General features: G+C 41.2%; 1 pseudogene; it reads left to right on the plus strand.

Annotated features, from left to right (window-relative positions):
- Positions 1-805: 805 nt before the first annotated feature.
- LOC132575541 (septin-6-like) lies at positions 806-2452 on the plus strand (annotated as a pseudogene).
- The last annotated feature ends 5004 nt before the right edge of the window (positions 2453-7456 follow it).

Raw genomic sequence — 7456 nt, forward strand, 5'->3', positions numbered from 1 at the left:
GAAGATGCCTTTCATTGATGACTACTTTGCATGAATGATGTCAGTCACTTTTTAATGTTACTTTGCTGGCGTCTTACTGGTTTTTTCTGAAGCAGTATTCTGTTTTATTCTGATCACTTTGTATGCCGCTATGAGAACCAATTTTGGTTAAGGAGCAGGATAGAAAGGACAAACAATAAACATCTGGCTGTTTATTGTCTGTCCTTTATATCCTGCTCCTTAAACAACCAATCTGGCAGTTGCTGCTTCTCTCTTTCTCCATTATGGCATAAGCAGCATCAAAAGGAAGTTCAAGTCCTTTTAGCCCTTGCATTGTGAAAAATAAATAAATGTCTTCTGCTGCTCAAGATTTGTGAATCAATGAGCTTCTAAAAGTACAAAAAAAGAGAGGAGGAAGTTCAAGGGTTACAGGATTGACTGATGGACGGAAAGACATTCTCTGGAATTCACTTTGTCCTTGGCATTAGTGATAGTTGTAAGGGCATCTAGCAGACAAAAAGCAGCCAAACTGAGCCAAGAAGATCATCAGCACATGTCTATCTTAGCTTTCAGTTTCCCCAAGTTCCACCCCCCCACCACACACACATCTAGTCTTCCTTTTCATGTGTTTCTTGATGGTTTAACTTTGAACAAAACTCCCTCCACTTTTAATTTTCCTCCTCTCTTCTCCTTTTCCTTCCCCCCCCCCCCATTTTTTAAAAAAAACGCACATTCATCTTGGCACAAGGAAAAGCTACTGGGAATTTTGTCATATTTTTTCATTCACAATTAATGAAACCTTCACCATCCCGATAAGAATTAGACTATGGAGCAGTGGAAGAAAAACTTACACAGCCTTGTTTCAGGTAGGCTGTAATGTTCATCTGAAGCAGTAGAAAACCCTTTGAGTCCAGTGGCACCTTTAAAACCAACAAAGTTGTATTCAATGTATAAGTTTTTGTGCACACATACACTTCCTCACATGCACTCAAATGGAAATTAACAGTCCATACATATAGGTAGAGGGTGAACAGCAAATTAGCACAGCATAATGATGTTTTAACAGATGCAAAGGCTAAACGGGAATAACTAGCCAAGTTTATATAATCACCACCTGTTTGGATCGAGTTCTGGGGGAGGGGAGGGGGACTGTGAAGCAAATAAACATGTCAAAACTGGAGACTGATGTATCTTTCCTAATTGTGCAATGCTAAGAGTAATCAATGGAGACCCCATTGTTATGCTCCAACCATCTCAGGTGGGATGACTGGTCGCGCAATGTCATGTCTCCTCTGCCATCAGACTGGAGAAATATATTCCAGTCTGCCATTCCAAATGACATTACACTCTAATATTCATTGTGTTACATTATAATCACTATTCCAATTTACTGTTCCAAATAAGATACTACAATAAAGAGGCTTTATAGCTCTTCTTGGTGAGAATATGTATGTAAGTACTGAATAGACACAAATCTGACATCAAGAATCACAAGACTGAGAAAACTGTAGGAGAACACTTCAGCCTTCCAAAACATTCAATGGGTGACCTTAAAGCAGCTGTTTTGTTACAAAAGAACTTCAGGAACAGACTGGGAAGGGAAACTGCTGAATTACAAGTTATTACAACACTTGGAACAACCTCCCAGGACATAACAAGAATATTGGTTTCTTATCTCACTACATATGCTAAACTCATTCAGTCATATATTCTCACCAAGAAGGGCTATACATCCTCTTTATTTTAGTGTTCTTCTTATTTGGAATAGTAGGTTGGAATAATGATTGCAATGTAAAGATCACAAATGACCTTGTCAGCAGTAGGGTGCAAATCTAACAGTTCCCTACATTTGATGAGTCCGCTGCAGAAATAAATGGGACCATGAACAGTCACTTACCATTGAAGTGAAGATAGGAAATAAAATGATGAAAGAGTTTCAGTATTCCTGGGGGACAGTGCAGATGGAAAATGAAGCACACTATGACTCTGAGAAGCTGAGAAAGATGGTGATCTGTGTCAACATGGAGGATCTCTGTGAGCAGACACACATACGCCATTATGAGTTGTACCAGTGACATAAACTGGAAGAAATGGGATTTAAAGACATCGATCCAGACAAACCATTCAACTTACAAAAAACATATGAGGCCAAAAGGAATGAGTTCCTGGGTGAGCTGCAGGGAAAAAAAGAAGAAGAGATGAGGCAGATGTTTGTCCAGAGAGCTAAGGAGATGGAAGGAGAGCTCAAAGAGGCTGAAAAGGAGTTTCACAAGAAATTTGATTTCGTGAAGAAAATTTTACTAGGATGAAAAGAACAAACTGGAGGACAAGAAGCAATCACTGGATGATGAAGTCAATGCATTCAAACAGAGGAAGATAGCAGTTGAATTGCTCAAGTCTCAGACCCAGCACGCCAGAGAATCACAAACTCTGAAATGAGGAAAAAGAGAGCGAAAATTCAGGTTTCCTGTAGATCCTTTCCTTTTGCACCAGAAATGACTACACATTCCCAATTTGGAATTATCCTGCAGTCCTGCCCTCTACATGTGGGCCTATCTCCTTCCAATGCATCCTCTTGGTCTTTGCCAGTTTCCTAAACACAGAACTTTCTCTTGACTGTTTTGGTGAAGAACTCAGCCATTTTCTGTGGATCCCAATGAGAGAGGCTCTAAGTTGTTTATCAGAAGCTTGCAGGACTAATGCCCTAAGACATTGTATACCAACAGCACATGAATGCACTGATGTGTGTGTGTGTGTGTGCATGCACACAAGGCAAAACTGTGTAAGAACATAAGAGAAGCCATGTTGGATCAGGCCAATGGCCCATCCATACCAACACTCTGGGTCACACAGTGGCCAATATGTGTGTGTGTGTGTATGTATGTGTGTGTATATATATATATATATATACACACACACACACACACACATACACACACAAACACACACACATATATATACCATGGCTAATAGCCACTGATGGACCTCTGCTCCATATTTTTATCCAATCCCCTCTTAAAGCTGGCTATGCTTGTAGCCGCCACCACCTCCTGTGGCAGTGAATTCCACATGTTAATCACCCTTTGGGTGAAGAAGTACTTCCTTTTATCTGTTTTAACCTGACTGCTTAGCAATTTCATTGAAGGCCCACGAGTTCTTGTATTGTGAGAAAGGGAGAAAAGGATTTCTTTCTCTACTTTCTCCATCCCATGCATAATCTTGTAAACCTCTATCATGTCACCCCGCAGTCGATGTTTCTCCAAGCTAAAGAACCCCAAGCGTTTTAACCTTTCTTCATAGGGAAAGTGTTCCAACCCTTTAATCATTCTAGTTGCCCTTTTCTGGACTTTTTCCAATGCTATAATATCCCTTTTGAGGTGCGGTGACCAGAATTGTACACAGTATTCCAAATGAGACGGCACCATCGATTTATATAGGGGCATTATGATACTGGCTGATTTGTTTTCAATTCCCTTCCTAATAATTCTCAGCATGGCATTGGCCTTTTTTATTGCAATCGCACACTGTCTTGACATTTTCAGTGAGTTATCTACCACGACCCCAAGATCTCTCTCTTGGTCAGTCTCTGCCAGTTCACACCCCATCAACTTGTATTTGTAGCTGGGATTCTTGGCCCCAATGTGCATTACTTTGCACTTGGCCACATTGAACCTCATCTGCCACGCTGATGCCCACTCACCCAGCCTCAACAGATCCCTTTGGAGTGCCTCACAATCCTCTCTGGTTCTCACCACCCTGAACAATTTTGTGTCGTCTGCAAACTTGGCCACTTCACTGCTTACTCCCAACTCCAGATCATTAATGAACAAGTTAAAGAGCATGGGACCCAGTACTGAGCCCTGCGGCACCCCACTGCTTACCGTCCTCCACTGTGAAGACTGCCCATTTATACTCACTCTCTGCTTCCTATTAATTAGCCAGTTTTTGATCCACAAGAGGACCTGTTCTTGTACTCCATGACTCTCGAGCTTACTAAGGAGCCTTTGATGAGGAACTTTATCAAAAGCTTTCTGGAAGTCAAGGTAAACAACATCTATTGGATCCCCTTTATCCACATGTTTGTTCACCCCCTCAAAGAACTGTAACAGGTTAGTGAGACAAGATCTTCCCTTACAGAATTCATGCTGAGTCTTCCTCAATAACGTGTGTTCATCAGTGTGCCTACTCATTCTGTTCTTGATAACGCTTTCTACCAATTCTCCCGGTATTGAAGTCAGACTGACTGGCCTGTAATTTCCCGGATCTCCTCTGGAAGCCTTTTTAAAGATGGGGGTGACATTTGCTACCTTCCAGTCCTCAGGAACGGAGGCAGATTTCAATGAAAGATTACATATTTTTGTCAGGAGATCCACAAGTTCAACTTTGAGTTCTTTCAGAACTCTTGGATGTATGCCATCCGTACCTGGTGACTTATTAGTTTTTAATTTGTCCATCAGTTGTAGGACCTCTTCTCTTGTCACCTCAATTTGACTCAGGTCTTTCAACACCCCTTCCAAAATTAGTGGTTCTGGAGCAGGCAAACACTTCTCATCTTCCACAGTGAAGACTGAGGCAAAAAAATGCATTCAGCTTCTCAGCCATTTCCCTATCCTTCTTCAGTAATCTTTTCACCCCTTGGTCATCCAAGGGCCCCACTGCCTCCCTGGCTGGTTTCCTGCTTCTAATATATTTGAAGAAATTTTTATTGTTGGTCTTTATGTTTTTTGCAATATGCTCCTCATAGTCCCTTTTTGCCTGCCTGATTACAATCTTGCATTTGATTTGCCACAGCCTGTGTTCCCTTTTATTAATCTCACTTGGACTAGCTTTCCATTGCTTAAAGGAATCCTTCTTACCTTTTACAGCTTCCATTACTTTGTTTGTTAACAATGCAGGCCTTTTCTTATATCTGTTTGTGCCTTTCCTAACTTATGGTATATATTTTATCTGAGCTTCTAGGATGGTAGTTTTAAATAGCCTCCAAGCTTCTCCAAGGGTTTTGACTGTATTTACCTTTCCTTTCAGTTTCCTCTTCACATGTCTCCTCATCTCAGAGAATTTACCCCTTTTAAAGTTAAACGTGGTTGTGCTGGTCTTTTGGGGCAACTCTCTATTTATACAAATAGTGAAATCAATAACGTTATGGTCACTGCTCCCAAGCGGTGCGATCACTTTTACATCTCTCACCAAGTCTTGGGCATTACTTAGGACCAAATCCAGGATCCCCCCACCCCTGGTAGGTTCTGTGACCATCTGCTCCATAGCACAGTCATTGAGAGCATCTAGAAACTCAATCTCTTTCTCTTGACCTGAACACATATTGACCCAATCAATCTGCGGGTAGTTAAAATCACCTATTACGACACAGTTTTTATGTTTAGCCGCTATCTTTAATTTTTCCATCATATTATAATCATTCTCTATCTTTTGATTTGCTTAAGTGTTGTACCTCATGCTGTGACACCTGAGCCCTGTTGTGGATTCTCTAAGGCAAACTAGTTATGTGTAAAGCTTCTTTTTGTTTGCTTTTAAAGATTTGTTTTAATTATTCAAAATAACTTAAATGGTGGTAATTATAAACTGTAAATACAGAGAAATGGGATGCTATTTTTTATATATGAGGTGGGATGGTCTTTCCTGGAAGACTTTTTTACTATAATAAAATTCTTGTTAAATGTTACAGTTAATTAACTATATCCAGCTGTAATTCAGTATCTGGCTCTGTTTGTGTAGCAGGAGAGTGGGCTAAGCAATTGGAAGTTTCCTCTAACGCTTTCACCAAGCTCCGCTCTCTAGCTACCAACTTCCAAAAACCCACAACCCAAATCTTAACTGCCTCCTGCTTACCAGCCATCAGCTTCCATTGGCTCTTGCAACACTACTGTTGTTAGTGTTTTTGTGGACACTCTTGTTAGGAAAAACTTATACGTGTCCATAAGTTTCTTCGGTGGAGGTAAAAGGAGTAACAATTATCAGTGGGGAAATCAGATGAGCAGAAAAGGTTAAGAAGCCCTCCTCCTCCTTCCCACAACAACCACCATTTTCAATTTTCAGTCCCAATGGCTAAATTTTGTGAAAACCCAAAGCATTCTTTAAAAATGAATTTCCACCCTAATGAATTTCTAACCCAGATGGCAGCCAGGAATGGGGCACTGGTTCACTCCTTTCCCATGCCTTCACTAACAAAATCAGAGTAAATAATACTAATGAAATTATGCAAATATATTTATTATGAGTAATTTCTACTGGCCAGAGAATCCAGATATCCTTGAATTTGGATTGCCTAGTTTTGGATGAACAGTAAAGGTAGTCTCCTGTGCAAGCACCAGTCGTTTCCAAACCTGGGGTGACATCACATCATGATGTTTTCATGACAGACTTTTTTATGGGATGGTTTGCCATTGCCTTCCCCAGTTATTTACATTTTACCCCCAGCAAGCTGCATGCTCATTTTATTGACCTGAGAAGGATGTAAGGCTGAGTCAGCCTCGAGCCAGCTACCTGAACCCAGCTTCTGCCAGGATCGAACTCAGGTCATGAGCAGAGCTTGGACTGCAGTACTGCAGCTTACCACTCTGTGCCACGGGACTCCTAGTTTTGGATGGGAGGGGGCTATTGTAGCATAGAGTGCATATAGCCTTGCTCACAATGTCTGTCCAGATGGCAGGCCAAACTTTCTTTAAAGAGATTGTAACTGCTCAGCATTAGCCACTGCTCAGGACTGCTCTGCCCAATGGGCAGATGGTTAGAAAGCAAGTGGAGGAAAACCCAAAGCAAATGTGACCAAGCATCAGTGAGAGTGCCTTTTGGGGGGCTACTATGTCATGGTGATGGCAGTAAAACAAGCCCAGTTCTTCATTACCATTGCATCAATGAAAAGCAATGGATAATGGAGCAATTTCAGTTGCGAAGGAGCCTTTTATTTCAGTCCCACAATGATGTAACCAAGAAAACATACAGGCCCACAATAGTTGTTATTTTTAAAGAGCCATTAAAAGTCTGTGTGACAATCAGAAAGAATGAAGACAGAACACAAAGGGGGCAAGGAGCGGGGAACAAGAAGAGGAGTGTGGTCTCTAGACCCTCAAGTTATCCCTATAGATTACCTAAGCTAAATGATGCATACTATACACAGGTGATGAGTCATTAAATGGAAAGGATGAATTAAGTAGTTTGTGTCAATTAGCGCTGTTGATCACTGCAACAAGGACAATATGGTTGCATAATTCCAGTTGGGTCAACTACTCCTTAGTAGCTGAGAACATACACGTAAGCACTCTATCAGTAGTAGAGGATGTGACCATGGGGTGTGTGTGTGTGGGCGGGGGTGGGGGGTGGGAGGGGAATTAAGTCCTTAAACAGACACTTTTATATGCCGGATTTTATTGCTGTTTTCCTCTGACTGTAGCAACAGCTTCAGGTTTCTTGGAACTTAAAACAAACATTATATTAAAAGAAAAGATGCAGCAATGAGCCC

Source organism: Heteronotia binoei, chromosome 7 (assembly GCF_032191835.1).
Source record: "Heteronotia binoei isolate CCM8104 ecotype False Entrance Well chromosome 7, APGP_CSIRO_Hbin_v1, whole genome shotgun sequence".
In the NCBI taxonomy this organism is placed as follows: domain Eukaryota; kingdom Metazoa; phylum Chordata; class Lepidosauria; order Squamata; family Gekkonidae; genus Heteronotia; species Heteronotia binoei.